Below are 22251 nucleotides of genomic sequence, written 5' to 3' on the forward strand. Positions count from 1 at the left end.
ACTGAGCCAAGGAAAGGGACTGGAGGTCTCAATGATCAGAAAGCAGACTTCAACTTAATCCCCATTTTTGGAATGGCATCTCAGTGGGCCCTCAACTATGCTTGGTTTAAGTGTCTCATCCTTTCCACAGATGGAGGAAGGGATCTGGGAACTAGCTGGTCCTTATAAACATGTTTAATCAATCATCCTGATATCTACTCCATACTTCCACTTTCAGAGATACCTGGTACATTTAATTCCTGAGCGTTTTGGGGTTTGCCATATAAACAGCTGCCTTAGGTTTCAGCTTTCTCTAGTCTGCTTAATCAGTTACTACTCATTTATCCATTTTCTAGTTTCCACATTTTGTTTGAGGTAAGTAGGAGGTGTGTTGTCTTGTCTGTTGTAGCTTCTCTTCCTATTTCCTTTGTCCTCATGGTGTTTGGGCTTTTAATTCCTTTACCATCTTTTTTTTGGGCGGGGGCGGCTCAGGAAGGAGGTTAATTGCATGTATTCAGTTTGCCAAATTTAACTGAAAGTGGAGTTGTCTTAAATAGTTAACACCCTGGTTCCTTTTAAAGCACATTCCATGAACAAAAATTGGATTTCATAGAATCATGAAATATAATTAGAAACACTTATTCAGTCCAGTGGTTCTTTTTTTTAAAAACAGATTTGATTTTTGAGAGTAGTTTTAGGTTTACAACAAAATTGAGAGGAAGATACAAAATTTTCCCATATACTCCCTAGCCCCAGATATGCATAGCCTCCCCTGTTATCAACATCCTCCAGCAGAGGGATGCATTTGCTACAGTTGATGAATGTATGTTGACACATCATTACCCAGAGTCTAGAGGTGACCTTAGGGTTCACCGTTGGTGTTGTACATTCTGTGGGTTTGGTCGAATGTATGATGACATATAGGCTTCCCAGGTGGCACTAGTGGTAAAGAACCCACCTCCCAGTGCAGGAGACATAAGAGATGCAGGTTCGATCCCTGGGTCAGTAAGATCCCCTGAAGGAGGACACGGCAACCCATGCCAGTATTCTTGCCTGGAGAATCCCATGGACAGAGGAGCCTGGTGGGCTACAGTCCATAGGGTTGCAAACAGTTGGACATGACTGAGGGTACTTATCACACATGCATGCATGGTGACATAGATCCATTATTATAATATCAATCAGAGTATCTTCACTACCTTAAAAGTCCTCTGTCTCCACCCCTACCTCTGAAGATTTTACCATCTCCATAGTTTTACCTTTTCCAGAATGTCACATAGTTGGAATCATACAGTATGTAGCGTTTTCAATTGACTTCTTTCACTCAGTAATATGTATTTAAGTTTCCTGCACATCTCTTCATGGCTAGACAGCTCATTTATTTTTAGTGTTGAGCAATATTCCATTGTCTGGATGTACGACTCCATGTCTTTTTACCACCAGGTACCTCTTTTATAATCTATTCACCTTCCCTCACCAAATCCTCATGTTTGAAAAGAGTTAAGGTTTCCAAAATTCAGTGTGAGAAACTTTGGTTTAGTCATGTTATAGATGAGGAGACTGAGGCCCAGAGAGGAGAGATGATTCATCAAAATCTCAAAACGACTGATAGGGGTTAGGGCAATGTGTCACTTGGGCATGCAGATTATTTTGAGCTGAAAACAGTCAAGAACTTTTGGCCTCCCCTCTAACTGCCTAAAATAATTTTCATTGAGGACCTGTTCTAGGAAGGGAGATATCATCATAGATAACTAGAGAATACATGGCAACCAGCTCCAGTATTCTTGCCTGGAAAATGCCATGGACAGAGGAGCCTGGTGGGCTACAGTCCATGGGATTGAAAAGAGTTGGACACGACTGAGTGACTGAGCGAGCACAACACAGTATGAACTAGGTGTGGTGGATGGGGAGGAACAGCAAAATCTGTGAGAATTCTGTGTCCCGTTGTTTCTGTATGGCCCAGCAAACATTTGTGTACAGACACTTGCTCTTTTTCATCTTGCTATGAATTGCCTTCTTTCCCTTTGAAGTCCCAGACCCTTACCCCCGTCTCCTTAGTCCAAGATGACATACACTCTCTTTTATCTGGCTGTCATATGAGCCTGATAGTCCTATGAAGCCCCCATATGCACAAAACTAAATTTTATTTTCCCCTGTTAATCTGTCTTATGTCATTTAAATGATTCAACTGGCCAAAAGAACCAAGAGGGGCAAGGGAGATGTTCCCCTCTCCAACACTTCTGGTGTAGTCGGCAGGGTCAGCTTTGCTGGCTGGACACTACTTTCTCGAGGCTGCTGCAGCTGAGAGATCCTGGGCATCTGACAAACGGTAAGACTTCACATCATGTCAGTCTCCTGGATCTCTATCTGTGGGCTCCGGTGGAAGCAAAAGTGGTGAGAGTCTTTTCTCTCTTTAAATTTAGATTAGCAGGGGAAAATATTTGTTGAACTAGGGTCTTGGTCATAACAACTCTGGCAAATTTATTAGTGAGAACTCTTGATTTTTATTCATCTACTTCCTGCCAAAGATGATTACTCTTTTTGTTTCTGTCTGCTGTGTTGTTTGTCATAAAGAGGAAATACCGTAGGGTAAGAACGCAGGCATAGGCCGTATGGTCCTGCTGTGTGAACCGGCCTGACAGACTGCTGAGTTTATGATTCTCACCAGACTGGTGACTTTTTAGACAAACTTGGCTGTGGGTCCCCGATGTAAAAACCAGATGAGGTTTTTTCCTTGCATCTTGTTTCACGTCTTAAAAGCTTTCTTTGTGACCAGTGAGACTAGTCTCTCTGGCCTCCCCCATCGGGAGAGCACACCTACCTACGTGCACCTTGGTGGCCAGTTGAATAGACTGGGATTCTGAGACATGAAGTCACAAGTAGCTCTCTCTTTTCTAGCCATGCTGGTTCTCAGAGGTGTTTGTCAAAGAGGATCCTAGTTCCTAAGGGGCCTTCACTGCTTTGTTAGCTCTAGAAAAATCCCATTCCAGTAGTGCCTGCTCAGTGTCACAGATGAGTGGGTTTGCACCTCATGCTCCTATGAGAGGCTGAGACACTGTGTGTGCATCATCCTTACAGCCTGTGCAACAAAGGTCTTTACTTTCTTAGACTATCTTTGGGAGTACACTTTCCGGATATTATGAAGGTTGCATCTTTCTCTCTTGTGAAATGACTTTTGCATCCTTGTTTAAGCCATAAAAAGGCTTATTGATTTGAGTGGCTAACAGAATTGGCTACATTTTAAAAAGAATACATTTGAATCAGTTCTAATGAGGTGGATGAAACTGGAGCCTATTATACAGAGTGAAGTAAGCCAGAAGGAAAAACATAAATACAGTATACTAACGCATATATATTGAATTTAGAAAGATGGTAACAATAACCCGGTGTACGAGACAGCAAAAGAGACACTGATGTATAGAACAGTCTTATGGACTCTGTGGGAGAGGGAGAGGGTGGGAAGATTTGGGAGAATGACATTGAAACATGTAAAATATCATGCAAGAAACGAGTTGCCAGTCCAGGTTCGATGCACGATACTGGATGCTTGGGGCTAGTGCACTGGGACGATCCAGAGGGATGGTATGGGGAGGGAGGAGGGAGGAGGGTTCAGGATGGGGAACACATGTATACCTCTGGCGGATTCATTTTGATTTTTGGCAAAACTCATACAATTATGTAAAGTTTAAAAATAAAATAAAATTTTAAAAAAAAAGTAAAAGAATTTTGGTAGAGCTCTCATTCTAAACAATTGTCTTATTGGTATAATGGCTAGCCTTAGAGACACTTGTAACAAGATGAAAGAACAAGAAATTAGAACAAAAAGCAAAACTCCACAGTCATTGTAAATTCCGTCTTTTCTTAAAATCAGAACAAAACACAAAACTCCACAGTCAATGTGAATTACCTCTTCTTAAAATCCAAAGAGTTACGCATACCACCTTCCAGCCCACCTGTTTATTTTATGTCTAAGAACTATGATCCCAGAAGTTGTAGACGTCTAACAACAGTAACAGCAACAACAGGCCAAAATCTCACTAAATTTGTTTTATATCCTGGGAACTTGATTTGGCAACTATCAGGTTAGGTGATCCACAATATGGCTGGACAAAAATGTGGGTTATATCCCACATGCAGCTAAGAAAATGTGGGCTAAACTCCACTTGTGGCTAGTGTTTTACCAAACTGCTGTCAGCTCTCAGGGAAATTACAACCTGAAATTCTAATGGCCCTTAAGAGGAAGGCTCAAATTAGCTAAGATAATTTTTAAAGTGCATTTAAGGGAATTCCCTGGTAGTCCAGTGGTTAGGACTCCACACTTTCACTGCCAAGGGCCTGGGTTTGATCCCTGGTCAGGGAACTAGGATCCCACAAGCCACGCAGCATGGCCAAAAAATAAATAAAAATAAGAATACGCAATATGAAAAAGAATGTACATATATGTATAACTAAATCACTTTGCTGTACAGCAGAAATTAATATACCATTGCAAGTCAATTATACTTCAATTTTAAAAAATGCTTCATCTTCAAGGAGATTCATGAAAAGGACTTTTGACATACACAGGTTTCTCATAAGTTTAAGATCATAAAACTTAAATGGGTAAACATTTCCAAAATTAACAAAAATAAATTGGATTCAAGCAGAACAAGTAATAATTACAAGAGACTGAATGAGCTGAGATGGGTAATAATAATTTTTTATGACTTTTTGTTAGAAACATTATTGTTTTTTAAAAAATGTTTTGTTTTTCCAGATTTAAGGGAAATTTTTATCATTCTTCTTAAGCTGTCAACAATTTGGTAAGCTATACCTTTGTCAATAAAGATGAGACATTTACTTTTTCTCCCTACCCGATCCCTCCAGAATTTCGAAACTTGTAGTAAGTATTCGTATTTTCATAGCAATATAGTTATTTGCATAATTTTAATAAGAATCTATTCTTCTCTAACACAATTAGATGTGTTAATTAGAAATGTTATATCACCAAGGCTTTGACTGGAAAGTCATATTTGAGAGAGACATGCATAGACTCAGATACGAGCAGACAGCTTTAAGGAACAAAAATTGACTTTATGGTGCCAATTAAACCCCCTGGAAATATAGTATGGTACCTTGACTATAGGGTTTTCAGCAGCCTTACCAGGTGAGAAAGGAAGGTCACTTCCCTGCAGGTACAGGAACCTCAGAATATTTGGGGACTCTTGAGGAGAGGATTTCAGCCAAATCTATAGGTATTGCAGGCAAGTCTGATAGCAAGTTTCTGGCTAGGATTCCTGGCCTCAAGGGGCATTTAAAGGTCAACCTGAGACTCCTTATGAAAAGTCCCAGCAAAGAAGATTTAAAAGAGCCTATATGGGCAATCGCTATTCTTGCCATACTTATGTGAATAATCAGGGCAAGGTGATTGAAACTAGACTTATTTTGCAAAGAAATGTCTTAATTTGGCTAACTTTGGTAAAAAATGGGAGTAATTTTAGAGACAAAAATTGTTTCAGCAATAAATCTTTTTGGATATTAGATTCTACTGCTGTTCACTTTTTTTTTTTTTTTTGGTATGGCAAATTTATCTCTTTTTTAAGGTTTTGTTTTCTACCTGTGAACTGAACTGGATCCTTAAACTCTTCCAGTTTCCTCCAGTACTTCATTACAATTCTCCAATGTTTTCAACTTTTTTTCCTCCAATTTTCCTGACCAAGATTCATTAAGAACTTAAATTTCTCTTTGTGCAAAGCTATTTAAACTAAACTTGGACATCTTGATATAAACATCAGAGAAATCACAACAGTTCATGTATAGACAATCTTCATGCCTGTAGCTCTGTGGGCCACTCAGAAAGATCACCAGAGGCATTCAAACTGCAAACCACAAACATCCAGCCGATTGTCACTGAAACTGAGCAGGACCTTGTGGGGCTCCTGGACAGGAAGCCTTTCTGTCTCCCTCCAGCCTCCATGACTTTCCCTGAGTTCCAAAGGGCACATTCAAACAATTGCTAATCAGGGAAGAGAGGGGATGCAAAGACAAGGTGGAGACAGCCAAGAAACAATACTGCTACTTTGGGGTAGGCTCCACCTCAAGGGATACACAAAATGTCTTTAAGCCCTTTATAGAATTAAATCTTCCCTCATAGTTCAGTCAGTAAAGAATCTGCCTGCAATGCGGGAGACTGGGGGTTTGATTTCTGGGTCAGTAAGATCCCCCGGAGAAGGAAATGGCAACCCACTCCAGTATTCTTGCCTGGAGAATCCCATGGACAGAGGAGCCTGCCAGATTACAGTCCGTGGGATTGCAAGAGTCAGACATGACTTAGCGACTAAACCACCACCTGTGGATTGCAAGAGTCAGACATGACTTAGCAACTAAACCACCACCACCATAGAATTAAAACCCAGCAAATGAAAGATGTCAGCGTTTTTTCATATCAGAGAAGACGACCTGAGGCCAAACTAAAGGAACCAGAGAAGCTCATCAAGAAGATTACCTGAGACAAGATTAAACAATGCAGGCCGGGCACACACCTTAATTTTATCAGCAGCCCCAGCCTTTAGCCTTTCGCCATAAAACTCCTCACCAAACTCCCCTGGGTTGGGACACAATAGAGCTATTCTTTTCTACTTCACCCAAAACTCTGTCTGAGATTTGATTCGGCACTGGTACAGAGAGGCTGAGCTTACAGCATCGTCACTGCCTGCCCTCACTCCATTTGAAAATGCTTTGATAATAAAAATCTTCTCAACTGGCTGCTTCAGAACTCAGAAAGAGATTATGGTCTGCTCCAATCGTTAACCATTGTTTTTCTTTTGTTTCCATAGAAATGCCTCTCTTAAACACCTGATTGCTTGCACTAGAGGCCTAACTTTGAGGGCCCATCTGCATCACTGATTTCAGAAATGAATTGAACTGAACCGACCTAGCGTTAGGATTAGGTGACTGGTTCATTGAGAAGGAACAGTTTATCAACTCAACTTCTGGACTGTAAAACTTCAAGGGAAGTCTCTGAAGAGGAAATTGATGGGGTTTAGGGCAGGCTGCCCCACGATGTGTCACTTTGGTATGCAGATTATTTTGAGCTGAAAACTATCAAGGCCCAAAAGACTCAGGAAGAACTTTTAAAATTAATTAAATTGAATTAATTTTATTTTTGGCTGTACCGGGTTTTTGTTGCTGTACGTGGGTTTTCTCTAGGTGTGGCAAGCAGGGGCTAGTCTCTAGTTGCGGTGCGCAGGCTTCTCATTGCAGTGGCTTCTCTTGTTGCAGGGCATGAGCTCTAGGATGTGTGGGCTTCAGCAGTAGCAGCGCATGGGCTCCACAGCATGGGCTCAGAAGTTGTGGTGCATGAGTTTGTGGGATCTTCCCAGACTAGGAATTGAACTTGTGTCCCCTGCATTGGCAGGTGGACTCTTAAGCACTGGACCACCAGGGAAGCCCAGAAAGAACTTGTGACCTCCCCCAACTGCCTAAAAGAATTTACACAGAAGACCTGTTCTAGGAAGGGTACATTCGTGCTAAGCCGCTTCAGTCGTTTCCTGTTCTTTGAGACCCTATGGACTGTAGCCTGCCAGGCTCCTCTGTCCATAGGATTCTCCAGGCAAGAATACTGGAGTGGAGTGCCATGCCCTCCTCCAGGGGATCTTCCTGATCTAGGGATCGACCCCTATCTCTTATGTCTCCTGCATTGGCAGGCAGGTTCTTTACCACGAGCCCCACATGGGAAGTCCTAGGAAGGGAGATATCACCATAGATAACTACAGCATAATATGAACTAGGTGTGGTGGGCAGGGAGGAACCTAGCAAAGTCTGTTTGTTCAAATTGCCCTCTGTGTCCCATTGTTTCTGTATGGCCCAGGAAACATTTGTGTACAAACATTCTCTTTTTCATCTTCCTGTGAATTGCTTTCCTTCCCTTTGATGTCCCAGGCCTTATCCTCTTCTCTTTAGTCCAGGAGTCCTGTGAGCCTCATAGTCCTATGGAGCCCCCATACGCACAAAATTAAATTGGATTTTCTCCTCCTGTTAATTTTTGTGTCATTTTATTTATTTGACCAACTTAAAGAACCAAGAGCGGAAGAGGGAAATTTCCCCCTCCCTGACACTAGTGAGGGGCCAACTTAGGATGTGAACCCCAGGTCTCCTGCCTTTGGTTCTACTGCTCCTTTTTTATCTGCGAAATAAGATTCATTTATGTTCCCCCAAACTGATAAGTGGGTTTCCCTGGTGGGTGGCTCAGCCGTAAAGAATCCGCCTGCCAATGCAGAAGAAGCGGGTTTGATCCCTGGGTTGAGAAGATCCCCTGGAGAAGGAAATGACAACCCACTTCAGTATTCTTGCCTGGAGAATCTCATAGACAGAGGAGCATGGTGGGCTATAGTCCATGGGGTCACAAAAAGAGCTGGACACAACTGAGCGACTAAACAGCAACAAACTGATAGGCAGGTGAAGGAAATCTTTCCTTCTGACTGCACAGTGGCTTTTCTCAGCAATATCATTCGGGGATGTTGAAACATTACCTCTTCTGATGCCTAGTAGGAAAACGCCGGCCCCCCCCCCACCTTCGCCCCCGCAATCTGAGCGCCGCCCCCCCCCCCCCCAGGGGTCAACACACTGGGGAGTCACTGGAGCTTTCTCAAAGTCCCAGGGTGGGGGTGGAGGGTGGGGTGGAATTGTTCGTTTGAAATGTAATAAAGGTTCCTCTCCACCAAACATGGACAAAAGCTAGGCTGTGAACGCTTTAGAGTCAGCGCGGGAGGTCTTGTCGATCCTAGCCTACCAACCAATCAGCAGGGATAGATTCGACTCCTACTGCGAGCTCTTGGATGCTAGCAGTTACCAAGGATACGTAGGCTCTGCCCTGAAGGGATGTAAGTTCACACTGCAGAGACGAAACGTCTATCCTCTCAGGCTCTATCCGCTCAGGCTCTCTGAAGGCGCGGCCTTTGTCTTCCCCCTTTCTTAAGGGCCTCAGTGCACCTGGCCTCCCTCAGGATACGTGTTCGTTATCTACGGTTCGATTAAAGCTTCTTTGTTGCACGATTTCCTCTCCCTAAAGGGGAAACAATGACTGCCGAGTTGAAGGCAACCCCGCAGCACAGAGTCGGACACAACTGAAGCGACTTAGCAGCAGCAGCAGCCGTAGCCCCATTCCGCCGAGTACAGTGACTATATACATTTTGCCTGGAAACTCAACTGGCTTCTGCAGAATTCTTTCTCACTGCTAAAGCTTAAACTTTCGCTGTTCTCCTGACTCTTTTGAAAATCTCTGCTACAAATGAGGCTAACAGTAAAACCCCTACTGTTTATACAGGCTTTATCCTATACTGGGATCTCAGTTAATCTTCTATCTTATCTTTTTCCTCAGCGCTTTCTACACGTGTTATTTATTCCCTCCAGAGTCAGCCATGTGTGGTGCAAGAAACCGCATTCAAACTGGAGTTTTAGCACCTACCTCTTCAGCTAATTATCTGCCAGTGTTATTAGGCACGTTGCCCCCCCCCCCCCGGGCCTTAATTTACCTACAGACCGAAGGAGGAAAGGGTTTCGATTCCATAGACTCTTGAGGCCCCTTCCAGTTTCTAATTTGAGTGCAGTGCATTGTGTGGTTTTTGCTGTGGGCGTGGTTGTTCCAAACCAAAGGGCAGGGACAGGATGCAGTCTGATGATCAGGGACACAGGAGGAGTGGCTGAGCAGCTTTGCACACTTGTGGGTGCCTCACTCCCCGACCTTCGATTTCCCAGACTGTTCATGATCCCAGGGCACTGCCTGTCCGCCCCCTGCCATACACGCCACCGCCATTCACGGCTTCTTTCCCAGGCTCTGCTTTGAAGCCAGAGGAAGATTTGCAGAGGTTTCGAATCTTATTTCTTGCCCTCTTGACATCTGAGGTTTGAAAAGATCTTGCGTTGCCTGCCTAAGCAGGCTTCCGGAGGCTACAGCCTTCTGTCTTCAGGGGCTGGGGGCTGGGGGCCGGAGGGTGCCTGGAGCGAGTGCAGGCAGTCATTGTTTGGGTATTGACTCAAAGGAGCCGGAGCCACAATGCACAGGAAAAAAGATGAGCTCATGACGGCTAAATGAAAAGATTCTTATCTTGGAAACAGCGGTTTCTTATGCAAAACAGGGGGCGGCAATGTGATTGTGCCCCACGTACACATTCAACAACAGGGATTTCAAATGAAGAAGCTGTTTTGCATACATACGGGGAGCGGCCGTGGACGAGGTTGTTCATTAATTAAAAAGGGGGGGCGGGTGCTGAAAAACCCACGCTCGCACTTGCTGCTGAACCGAAATAATTCATTTGCCTTCCTCTCAGTCCCAGTTGATCAGCTGGGAGACAAATGTTGTTTTTTCAACTGTAGCCACCTCTGGGGAAGGGAGGGGCGACAGAGGAGCAGAGCGGGTGGGAGCAGGTATGGGGTCGGGGGACAGGAGGGGTGTCACAGATAACTACAGGAGCGGTGATCTCTCAAACACTTCTAGTTGGACTTCAAATGTATTGTACTGAGGTGGGTGGATTTTTGGTTGCCTCCCCTACCTACCCACCGCCCACCCCCACCCCAGGAGATTTACCTTCCTAGTTCTGTTTGATTTCCTACGAAAGAAGTCTGGGCACTTCGCCACTGTTGGGGTGGAGAGGAAAGAAGAGATAGGAAGAAGGCGCAGGAGGGAGAGGCTAGGAACCCTAACCCTAACTACAGTCCCTCTATTTCCCCCCAACTCTGACATGTGGTCCCCTACGAGGATGGACTTGTGTTGTGGCTGTCCTGGAAATTCCAGAATGTAGGTCGCCCACTGAATGGGTATTGTCACAAGTGGGGAGCAGGGTTAAGTGTGGTTGCAGGTGGGAGGCACCAACCCCTCCCACATAACTTTCCTACCAGCCAGGCTGCCCTCTTTCTACCCCACAGCATCTTTTGATTTAGGAATAAGATTGGTTACCATTTACCAAACACTTGCATATACATTACTTCCTATGTTATCTCCCATCACTATGTTACACCTGGGTGCCAGGCACTTTCACTTCTGTTGCTCATTTGAGCTTCTCACCTACCCCAGGGAGATAATTGGATATTATTGCTTGTCTGAGAAATGAGCAAACTGTGGCTTAGAGAGATTAAATGGGTTACCCAGGTCACAGAAGTTGGAAACAGCAAAGCTAGGATTTGAACCCATATCGGCCTGATGTCAAAACCTATGCCCTAAACTACTGTGCATTGGTGACTGTTTTCCATTTGCACCATTCTTCCCTAAATAGTTAATCAACTATTAATCAACTGTTAATCAAAAGGCAAACCTCCCAAGGTTGGCATTCTGACAAACAGGGCAAGTATGAAAGTCCTTCCTGAATGTGAGACATTCCCTCCCAAACACATGTGCCTTCAGGATGGAAGACAAGCTTGGTAGGCCCTTTCTCTATCATGGGCTCATAATACGATTCCTGTTTTTTAAGTCAGGTTTATCAAGGTATCATTTGCTTTCTTTTTTTTTTTTTTTTGGCCGCGTCATGTGGCATGCGGAATCTTAGTTCCTTGACCAGGCATCCAACACGTATCCCCTGCAGTGGAAGTGTGGAGTCCTAATCACTGGAGAAGTCCCTGCTGCTGCTGCTGCTGCTGCTAAGTCGCTTCAGTCGTGTCTGACTCTGTGCGACCCCATAGACGGCAGCCAGCCAGGCTCCCCCGTCCCTGGGATTCTCCAGGCAAGAACACTGGAGCGGGTTGCCATTTCCTTCTCCAATGCATGAAAGTGAAAAGTGAAAGGGAAGTCACTCAGTCATGTCTGACTCTTAGCGACCCCATGGACTGCAGCCTACCAGGCTCCTCCATCCATGGGATTTTCCAGGCAAGAGTACTGGAGTGGGGTGCCATTGCCTTCTCCGAGAAGTCCCTATTAAGCTATAATTTTCATACCATAAAGTTCTCTTTTTTTAAAGTACTATTCAGTGAGTTTTGACAAATATCTTTACCAACACCAACACTATGAAGATATAGAAGATTTTCATTATCCACCAAAAGTTGTCTGAGCTCGTTTGCAGTCAATCCCATGCCCCATACCAACCTTTGGCAACAACTGATCTATTTCTGTAGTTTTCCCTTTTCCAGAATGTTGTATAAATGGAATCATATAGTATATATGCTTTTGAGTTAGTCACGACTGAAGTGACTTAGCAGAATTCAATTTGCTGATAATTTGTTGAGCAGTTCTTGGTCTGTGTTCATGAAAGATACTGGTCTCTAGTTATCTTTTTTTTCAAATGGAATATTTTATTCACATGTTAGTTGTCTTTAACATGTACACACACTGACACACTCTGATTGGTCTAATTGGAACAAGGGTTGTCTAAGTATCTTAAAGGAAAATGAAAAATTAAAAATGTATTAATTTTTCATTGTTATAGACAATTACATCCACATCAGTTACAAAGATTTTACTGATTTTGTTCAAGGAAGCAGAATGGAATAGGAGGAGGAAATTGTGGGTAAATTCAGCAGTGACATAGCTGAGATCTCAACATGATAGCTGACAAAACATGGATTTTTGCTGTGGAATTTTTCTTTGCAAAAGATGGAGAAAAGTTTGTCAATGTGTAGTAAATAAGAGAAGATGGTGAACTTTATCATAGTCAATTCTCCCAGTATGGTATAGGGGCATCAAGAAAACTGCTTAGTCCTTCTCTGGGACCAGTTTCAGAACTTTGCCAATTGCAATGGTCTTACCCTCATCTCTTAAAGTAAAACGACCCATCTGAGGAAAATCTTTGAATGTCTCAAGGCAGATAGTTCCTGCTGTCTTTAAACGGGCAATGCACACTTGATCTTGCTTCACGAAGCGGGGCCGTGTCTTACTCTTTTCTCCTGATTTTTTATCTACCAAGGAGATTAAGGCTGTTATCTCAACTTCCTCAATACAAGTATGAATGTGCAGCACTGCATTATAACCTGGGCAGATGATGGATTTGTGCTCAATAATCACTATCTGAACATCAAATGTGCGTCCAGAATGGCAAAGATTAGTAGGATCACAGAGTATGAATCCTGGAAGAATCTCTTCTTCTTCAATTCCCTTCAGTCTGATTTTAAGGTTTTCACCTGGGGCTACATAATCAGTTTCAGCATCATCAGAAAGTATTCCAAGAACCTCCACATTGTGCTTATTCGGCATCATCACAAGCTGCTGGCCTTTAAAAATGGATCCTGATTCCAGCTTTCCCAGGACCACAGTGCCCATATCCTTGAACTTATCCACAATTGGCAGTCTAATTGGTCCATCAATGGGTCTGTTGAAGTTTGGCATATTATCCAAATAGGGAATGAATGGTAATCCAGTGTACCAAGGGCAGAAATCTGATTGCTCTTTAATATTTGCTCCGGTCAGCCCTGAGCAGGGCATAAAGTGAATGTCCTTTTTGGGACTAAACCCGACTTTTTTCAAAAAGGGCACTAGCTTTTCTTTACATTCTTCATATCTCTCAACGCTCCAATTTACTGTGGGATCATCCATCTTATTAATAAGCACTATCAAATATTTCACCCCTGCCGTTTTTGCCAACATTGCATGTTCTTTTGTCTGTCCACCTTTTTCAAATCCAGTCTCAAACTCTCCTTTCCTGGCAGAGATTACCAGTACAGCCAAATCAGCTTGAGAAGCACCACCGATCATATTTGGGACAAAACTCTTATGGCCAGGGGCATCTAAAATCGTGAAATGTTTCTTTTCCGTTTCAAAATAGGCACGACCCACTTCTACTGTTTTACCCTTGTCTCGTTCTTCCTGGTTTGTATCTAAGGCCCAGGACAAATACCAAGATTCTCTATTTTTTTCTTTAGCTTCTCTTTCATATTTCTCAAGTGTTCTTTTGTCAACCATTCCTGTCAAAAACATGATCTGTCCTCCAATGGTTGATTTCCCGGCATCGACATGCCCAATGAATACCAAATTTACGTGTTCTTTTTTAGGAGCACCTGAGGGTACGACCACAGATTTCGATTTTCTGATTTCCTCTTTCTCCATCATTTCCTGGCCACTTTCTTCTGGGGGCCCCAAATCTCCCAAAGAACTACCCCCTGGTTCGGCTTCACTTACTTCTTTATTGTGCTCTCATGACTCTTCTAAAACCATCTCCACCTCTCCATTTTCTACAACAGGTTCTGAAAGTTCCATGGTAACGGCTGAATTGGAACCTTCACGCCACAATAACTGTTCCTCTTTGGAATGTTCCACAGGTGCCCCGCCCCCCCCGTCCCAGCCTTTTACCTTGAGGGTCGCCCGCGCCCGGACAGGCTTCATAGAATCCGGGGGCGTCATCCGGGGGGCGGGGCGGTCTGCGGCTGGCTCGGGCCCCGCAGGAAGGCCGGCATGAACTCCACGGCATGGACGTTAGGCACGAAGGGTTTGGCGTTGATGTTGAGCTGATGGCTGAAGGCCGAGCTGAGGGGCTCATGCTGCACCTCGGCGGCGGCCGCCGCCAACGCCAAGAAGGCTCAGTCCCCGCTCGGGGCCAAACCCGGTGCTTCCATGTCCACCTGGTCCCAGCAGTCGGGAGCCGAGTCGCTGCTGCTGCTGCCCATCCATCGTCTTCAGCCCTTGGCGGCGGCGTGGAGGCAGCCGGGTCCCGACACTGCATTTGCAACTGCGGCGGCAGCAGCAGATATGGCGGCACCTCTAGTTTTCTTATAACGCCTTTGTTTGGTTTGGTATTTGTCTGGATTGGGTTTTGAATTGGAGTTATTTTTCGAGTGGAGGGGCTGAATTTAGAGCTGATCTGAGACAACAGTGTTGTAAGAAGGCCAAGTTTCTCAGAGGCACTCTGCCTTCCTTTTCTCTGCGGAGCCACACTACTGACCTTTCTTCCCACAACTGCTGCTCAGAGCACTGGAATTTTCTGTCTCTCTTCTCTGCTCCATTTCCAAACCAACAACAGGGTGCACAGATTAATAGAGACCTGCTCCCTATATGTACTAGTTACCTATTCAGATACATCAAACTTCAGGGGCCCAAGAGACCCATAGTCATCCCTCTGTTTATGCTTTGTGTCAGTCTGAGCTCCAGGGGTGCCTGCACATGTGGTCACCAGGGTACAAGGAATGTTGAGGGGAGCTTGCCTCCAGCTTGTGAATGGGAGTGCTTTTCAAATCATCACCTGTCCTTAGCAAAGGTTTGAGAGTTCTCTGTAGTATCCTGAGTATTTAACAAGTGTTCTGATGCTGAGGAATGATTACAGCTGTACATAAAATAGAAAGATTAGAGTCTCAGTTGCCTGCTTAATATGTAAATGTACCCAGTTATGTGTGAGTGCTTTTAACGAAGTAACTTGCACTTGTGTTCCTTACAGTGAGAGTGATTGATGAAAAAAAAACACTCTATAACCCCATCAGAAATTAGCAGCCAGCAGGCCCTTTGTTGCACTTGCCTGGCCTAGGGCTAGGAGGCAGCAGGACTGGATTTTAGCCATGGCTTTACAGTTAATTTCCACTTTTCTGGGCAATAGGAAGTAGATGTCCTTATCCCCAAACTGAGCTCAGAGAATTGTTGATGATGGATTGTGAAAGAACCTCACTCACTTACTGACTGGATTGGTTCTCATTCCAACATACAGAAGTGGATAAGGAAATAGCAGCTACCAGGTGCTGCACTAAGCACTTTGCTTACATTATTCCCTTCAGTCATCACACCGATCTTGGAAGAGAGAACTTAAGATACCCCTACTTTACAGATGGGGAAACTGAGGTTCAGGGAGAGTTAAGTCCTTCACCTAACCTCACCTTGGTAAGTTAACAGTTAGGTTGGGACTCGAATGCAGATTTCCATGGCCACAACTCACTGTCTCCCATTACTGAGGATGGTGACACCTGTCTGAATTCTCTCACATACCTGTAAGGGGATGAGCTTGGAAGGACAAGGAGCATTCTGTGATCTGTGATGAGGAGCTAGTTGCAGATGGTGACTAGGGTTGAGCACTTCCTTCTACACCCTACCACACACACACACTGCTCCCAGCCCTTCAGGAGAAGGACCATGATTTGAATTGCATCTCTTCTGAAGTCTGGCATAAGCAGTATGAATGAATTCCACCTGCTATCTCTGTAGTGGAGAAGGGCCTTTTTCTCTCTCTACAGAGGCCTCTCAGTGGCTATGGGAATGTCACTCTGTGTCTCTAATTGGAAAAACAAATTATATACAGCACTTATGATGCATTAGCCACTTCTCTAATCACTTTATACATATTAATTCCTCTAATCCTCACAACAGTCCTGTGAGAATCCTTATATTCCAATTTTGCAGATGAATAAATTGAGGCACAGATGTTAAATAACTTGCTAAAGTTTCCTAGCTAATAAGAGGCAGATCTGGCATTTGAACCCAGAGTTTGGTAACTCTAGACCAGTACTGGTCCATCGTAGCCACTAGCCACATGTAGCTATTAAAGTTGAAATTTAAATGAATTAAAAAATTTTAAATCATTTAATTAATAAAAAAATAAAGTTTAAAATTCAGTTTTTCAGTCATACCAATCACATTTCAAGTGCTTAACAGCCACATGTGGCCAGTGGCTACCACTATAGGGTAGTGTATTTATAACACATTTCCATCATTGCAGAGGGTTACATTGTGTAGCACTCAGCTAGAGTCTGTGCTTTTAAATGGCTAAAAGGCATTTAAATGGTACGGGACTCTCAAAGAAGTATATGAGTACAGCTCCCTGTGTTCCTGGCTTGGTCTCCACTTAATTTTCCAATTTTCTGTCCCATTCTCTCTCTCTCTCACTTTCTCTTTTTTAGCTTGATTGATGAAAGGAGAGCATTTTCAGCCCTTTTAAAAGCTCTGACCTAAGCCTCATCTGCTAATTCACCCCACTGCCCCCTCCACTGCCCCAACCAATCTCACCTGACCTCAGACCCCTACTGATGCCTTGATGTTTGAACAGTCACAAAGCTCAGAACTTTGTGTGAAAGCCTGCAGACCCCTCTGGAAGCCTCAAGTCATGGTAGGGAAAGGAAAGATGCCAAGGGGGTGTTCGTTGTTAAGCCCCTTGCTACTTCTGTCTCTAGACCTTGGCCTTTATCAAATCAGTCCCATGTGCTGCCTATAGGAAGAGAAGAAATAAAAGAGCTTCCAAACAAGAGTCACAGAATACAAGGCTGCAGCAGCTCTCCTTTGCTACACTGATTTATAGGCAATACCACAAAATTCCTCATGACTGGGGCCAGCTGCCGAGTGATGGACAGTGATAACCAAAGGAGATTTTTGTGAGTTTTCAGAGGCCTAACAAAGTAAGATCCTCCTTATTAGCAGGTGGCTATCTATAGGGCAATGGACAAAACTCTATGTCCTTCCACCCCTAGAATAAATCTCCCTCTGGACCTTGCAGGAAGTCTGTGATGCTTCCTCCCCTTCAAAGTGAGAGTGTGGGGATGTCCCTGGTGGTCCAGTGGTTAAGACTCTGTACGCTGTACTCGCAATGCAGAGTACCTGGGTTCGATCCCTGGTCAGGGAACTAGATCCTGCATGCTGCGACTAAGACCCAGTGCAGCCGAACAAGCAAACAAGAAAAGTGAGAGTGTAATGTTTTCTTGTTGGCCAACATGCCAAGTCAATGTCAATGGGGCAGAGTGTTGCCCATTCTCTCCCCCAACCCCAGGGCCCTGAGTCAAGAGTGGAGATGTTTCGATGAGTCGGGAGTAGTTTGCTGAAAAGTTGCAAATATGCCAGACACACTCCACTTACTTCTCTCTTTAGCCTGGGGACCTGTCTGCCGGTTCAAATTCAGTTGGAAAGAAGGCTTGCAAAGGCTCTTCTGCGGCACAATGGCTTTCATAAATGGATATTTCTCAGGGCATGCCAGCACCAGGACTTCGAGAATGATAATGACCAGTTTTCAAAAAGAATGAGGGGTACGGAACGGTTGTTTGTGGGTAAGTCTTGGTTTCTATGTTTGATAGAGCAGGTGCTTTGCTGTCATGTCAACAGGAGGTGAGGGAAGGTGGTGGCTGAAGCAATTTATCCCACCAAGTACCCAGTGCCTATGGGGGAGGGGACTCAGAGAACCTGTGTCTGAGTCACTGCTGTTCCCTCTTCTTGTCCCTGTTGCCGTCATGTGTGTTGTTACAAACCTTGCAAGGCAAACATCAACAAGTGTTGGCGAGGATGTGAGAAAAGGGCCCCATCAGGCTTTATTGCTGGGAATGTAAATTGGTGCAGCCGCTATGCAGAGCAGTATGGAGGTTCCTCAGAAAACTAAAAATAGAATTACCACACAGTCCAGCAATTCCACTCCTGGGTATTTATCTGAAGAATGCAAAAACACTAATTAAAAAAGATATATGCACCCCTAGAACTGGACGTGGAACAACAGACTGGTTCCAAATAGGAAAAGGAGTTCATCAAGGCTGTATATTGTCACCCTGCTTCTTTAACTTATATGCAGAGTACATCATGGGAAACGCTGGACTGGAAGAAACACAAACTAGAATCAAGATTGCCAGGAGAAATATCAATAACCTCAGATATGCAGATGACACCACCCTTATGGCAGAAAGTGAAGAGGAACTCAAAAGCCTCTTGATGAAAGTGAAAGAGGAGAGTGAAAAAGTTGGCTTTAAGCTCAACATTCAGAAAACAAAGATCATGGCATCCGGTCCCACCACTTCATGGGAAATAGATGGGGAAACAGTGTCAGACTTTATTTTTTGTGGCTCCAAAATCACTACAGATGGTGACTGCAGCCATGAAATTAAAAGATGCTTACTCCTTGGAATGAAAGTTATGACTAACCTAGACAGCATATTCAAAAGCAGAGACATTACTTTGCCAAAAAAGGTTCGTCTAGTCAAGGCTATGGTTTTTCCTGTGGTCATGTGTGGATGTGAGAGTTGGACTGTGAAGCAGGCTGAGCACCGAAGAATTGATGCTTTTGAACTCTGGTGTTGGAGAAGACTCTTGAGAGTCCCTTGGACTGCAAGGAGATCCAACCAGTCCATCCTAAAGGAGATCAGTCCTGAGTGGTCATTGGAAGGACTGATGTTGAAACTGAAACTCCAGTCCTTTGGCCACCTCATGCGAAGAGTTGACTGATTGGAAAAGCCTCTGATGCTGGGAGGGATTGGGGGCAAGAGGAGAAGGGGACGACAGAGGATGAGATGGCTGGATGGCATCACTGACTCGATGGACGTGAGTCTGAGTGAACTCCAGGAGTTGGTGATGGACAGGGAGGCCTGGCGTGCTGCGATTCATGGGGTCGCAAAGAGTCCGACATGACTGAGTGACTGATCTGATGTTCATCTCAGCATAATTTATAATAGCCAAGATATGGAAACAACCTAAGTGCTCATTGGCAGATGAATGAATAAAGATGTGATATATATGTGTGTGTGTATATATACACATATTCATACAGTGGAATATTATTCAACCATAAAAAGAATGAAATCTTGCCATTTGCAACATGTATGGACCTTCAGGGTATTATGTTAAGTGAAATAAGTCAGAGAAAGACAAATACTGTATGATTTCACGTGTGTGTGGAACATAAAAAAATCAAACAAGAAAAACAAAGGCATAGCTACAGAGAACAGAATAGTGGTTACAAGACAGGGGAAGGGGGAGGGGGAGGGCAAAATGGGTGAAGGGATCAACTGTAAGGTGACAGAGACTAAATTTTTGGTGGTGAGCATCCTGTGGAGCATACAGAATTAGAAAAATAATGTTGTACACATGAAACTTATATAATGTTACTTCAATAAAAAATAAATCTTAAAAAAAAAAAAAAACCTGTTCAAAATGCCTGGAAGGCCCATCTGAATAGTCATAAGAAGCTTGCACGCTCAATTGACCTGCTGAAGTTGATAGAGCATTTTTGAGCCCTTGGTCTGTCTTTATTCTTAGGTGGCACTAGTGGTAAAGAACCTGCCTGCCAATGCAGGAGACATAAGAGACCCCGGTTTGATCCCTGGGTTGGGAAAAGCCCCTGGACAAGGGCATGGCATGGCTGTCTAGGAAGTAGGGAGAATGACAGTATCATCTCCATTTTTTCTGTTCTTTGTTTTTTTTCCCACGATTCATGGCTTGTAGGATCTTAGTTCCCCGACCAGGGCTCAAACCTGGGCTCTCTGCAGTGGAAGCATAGAGTCTTAACCACTGGACTGCCAGGGAAGTCCCCATCCCCATTTTAATGGTGAGGAGATGGAGACTGAGAGAGGCCTCAAAGTTTCTTTGCAAGGTAGTGTTTGAGTGGTGCCTGACTGCAATCCCAGATATCAGGCTATCTTTCCACTTCTCAAAGTTGCTAGTAGCCCATCCTGCTGTCTCCCTTGCTTTTGGGAGAAGGGAGAGAAGTCTGGTTGCTAGGAAGGGAGGCACCACAGCTGGCATGATGGGTTGTCATGGAGTTGCAGTGGTTATAGGTGTTGACAGCATTAGTAGCTTCTGTGGGTTATCTTATGCCTCACTTTTTTTTTTTTCTTTAGCTTCTCCTTTCTAGCCCAGTCCTTCTCTTTCCCCTGGAGTTGGAAAGTCCCTACAGCAACACTCCCACCGCAACTCCCCTGCCAAACTGGCCGAGGTCCAGCGAAGACAGCATAGACACAGAAATCAGGGAATGTCCTGCAGTGCCTTGTCTTCTAATATAGTTTAAAAAATTACTTATTATTTTTTTCCTCTTTGTTTTGAAATTATTCCTTCCTTCATTCTTTCATCTTTTTTTTTTTTTTTTTTTTACAAACACTTGTGTTTTTTACAAACCCTTATTGAAAGGGCTGACTTTCAATAGATCACAGTGAGGGAGCTGCCCTGCTACATATGAAATCCCAACCCAGAAACAGGTAGTCTATGAATGGTTTAGCACCAGGTTTTTCATGCAGTGCAGTGCATGATGGGCCAGGGGGTGGCCATCTTTCCCGCTGCACCCCATGTCCCAGGAAAAAGTGCACTGCCTTGTCTTCTAACTTCCTGAGCTAGGTGTCCGGCATGCCTTGCTGACTGCTGATGCTTATGGGGATTAAACCATCCTTTCTGGACCATGGGGTACCTGAAATGGAGGGTTAACAAATTTGAGCTTTATCTTATAGGCAGAGGTTAGCCATGAAATGGTGAATGTGCTGGGAGTTAGAAGGAAACCCTGGGGAAAAGTTGTGCCCTGGGATGATGTTGTAGAAAGAAAAGTAGGAAGTAGGAGCAGCTTTGCAGTATAAACAATGTGAAGGCATCACCTCAGAGGTGTGATCCAAGGGAGACTGTGCCAATTCATCACAATAGCTGGCTCCCCACCTTCCAGCAAATGGTTATGAAGAGCTGGTCACAGCTCTCAAGTGTGCTGTACTTATCTATTTACTTGTCTGCCTTCCCTGCTTTTCTATGAATTTTGAGAGCAAAGGGGCCTAGTTTTATTCCCCAGTTTCCTAGCATATGACAAGAGCTGGAGTAAATACTTGTTTGAATGATGGGAATTTCATAACTTTGCTCACAGATACAGCAAACAAATCCCCACCAAGGACTGCCAATCCTTAGCAGAGTCTTTCCTAATTATATATTAGGCACCTGGGTGGAGCCACTGGGGTCCTGTTTAATGGAGTGAAGCAGGCCTTGACTAGCTAGAGAATAGTTGGCTATGTGGAGTCCTGGTGCCTGGCAGAGGTAGTTTTTTCCCTTAAGGACCTGTTAGCAGTTATTCTGAGGCTTGTTAAAATGGTAAAGAAGACTTTCTTCAAGACTATTGCAACAGGGGAGAGAGACTGAACTCAGTTCTTAATATAACAAGGATAACAAGCCAATGAGCAGGGTGAGGGAGTAAGTGGATGCAAAATAATCAGGAGGAATTTTATTCGATGTTGCTATGGTCTGAATGTTTGTGTGGCCCCCATTCATATGTTGAAACCCTAATCCCCATTGTAATGGTATCTGGAGGTGGGGCCTTTGGGAGGTGATTAGGTTTAGAGGAGGTCATGAGGATGAGGCCCTCATGATGGGATTAGTGTCCTTATAAGAAGTGGAAGAGAGGCCAGAGTACCTTCCACCCCTCTCCCACATACAGTGAGAAGAAGGTCTGTAAGCCAGGGAAAGGGTTTTCATCAGAAACTGCATCTGTCAACCTCTTGATCTTGGGCTTTCCAGCCTCCAAAACTGTAAGAAATAAATGTTGTTTAATCTACCCAGTTGGTAGTAGCTTGTTACAGCAGCCCTAGCTGACAAAGACAAAATATTTAAAGTGAGAGTCGCTCAGTCGTGTCGACTCTTTGAGACCCCATGGACCAATACCCACCAGGCTCCTCTGTCTATGGGATTCC

The 22251-nt window shown here is 44.2% G+C and overlaps 1 non-coding gene and 1 pseudogene across 1 annotated transcript; one reads left to right on the top strand and one right to left on the bottom strand.

Annotated features, from left to right (window-relative positions):
- Positions 1-12537: 12537 nt before the first annotated feature.
- LOC615454 (eukaryotic peptide chain release factor GTP-binding subunit ERF3A-like) lies at positions 12538-14556 on the bottom strand (annotated as a pseudogene).
- Positions 14557-17388: 2832 nt separating this feature from the next.
- Positions 17389-17468, top strand: TRNAA-CGC (transfer RNA alanine (anticodon CGC)). Its single transcript has one exon. It is a non-coding gene; the product is annotated as a tRNA-Ala (tRNA).
- Positions 17469-22251: the final 4783 nt, after the last annotated feature.

The sequence above is a fragment of the Bos taurus genome, chromosome X, assembly GCF_002263795.3.
Source record: "Bos taurus isolate L1 Dominette 01449 registration number 42190680 breed Hereford chromosome X, ARS-UCD2.0, whole genome shotgun sequence".
NCBI lineage: Eukaryota > Metazoa > Chordata > Mammalia > Artiodactyla > Bovidae > Bos > Bos taurus.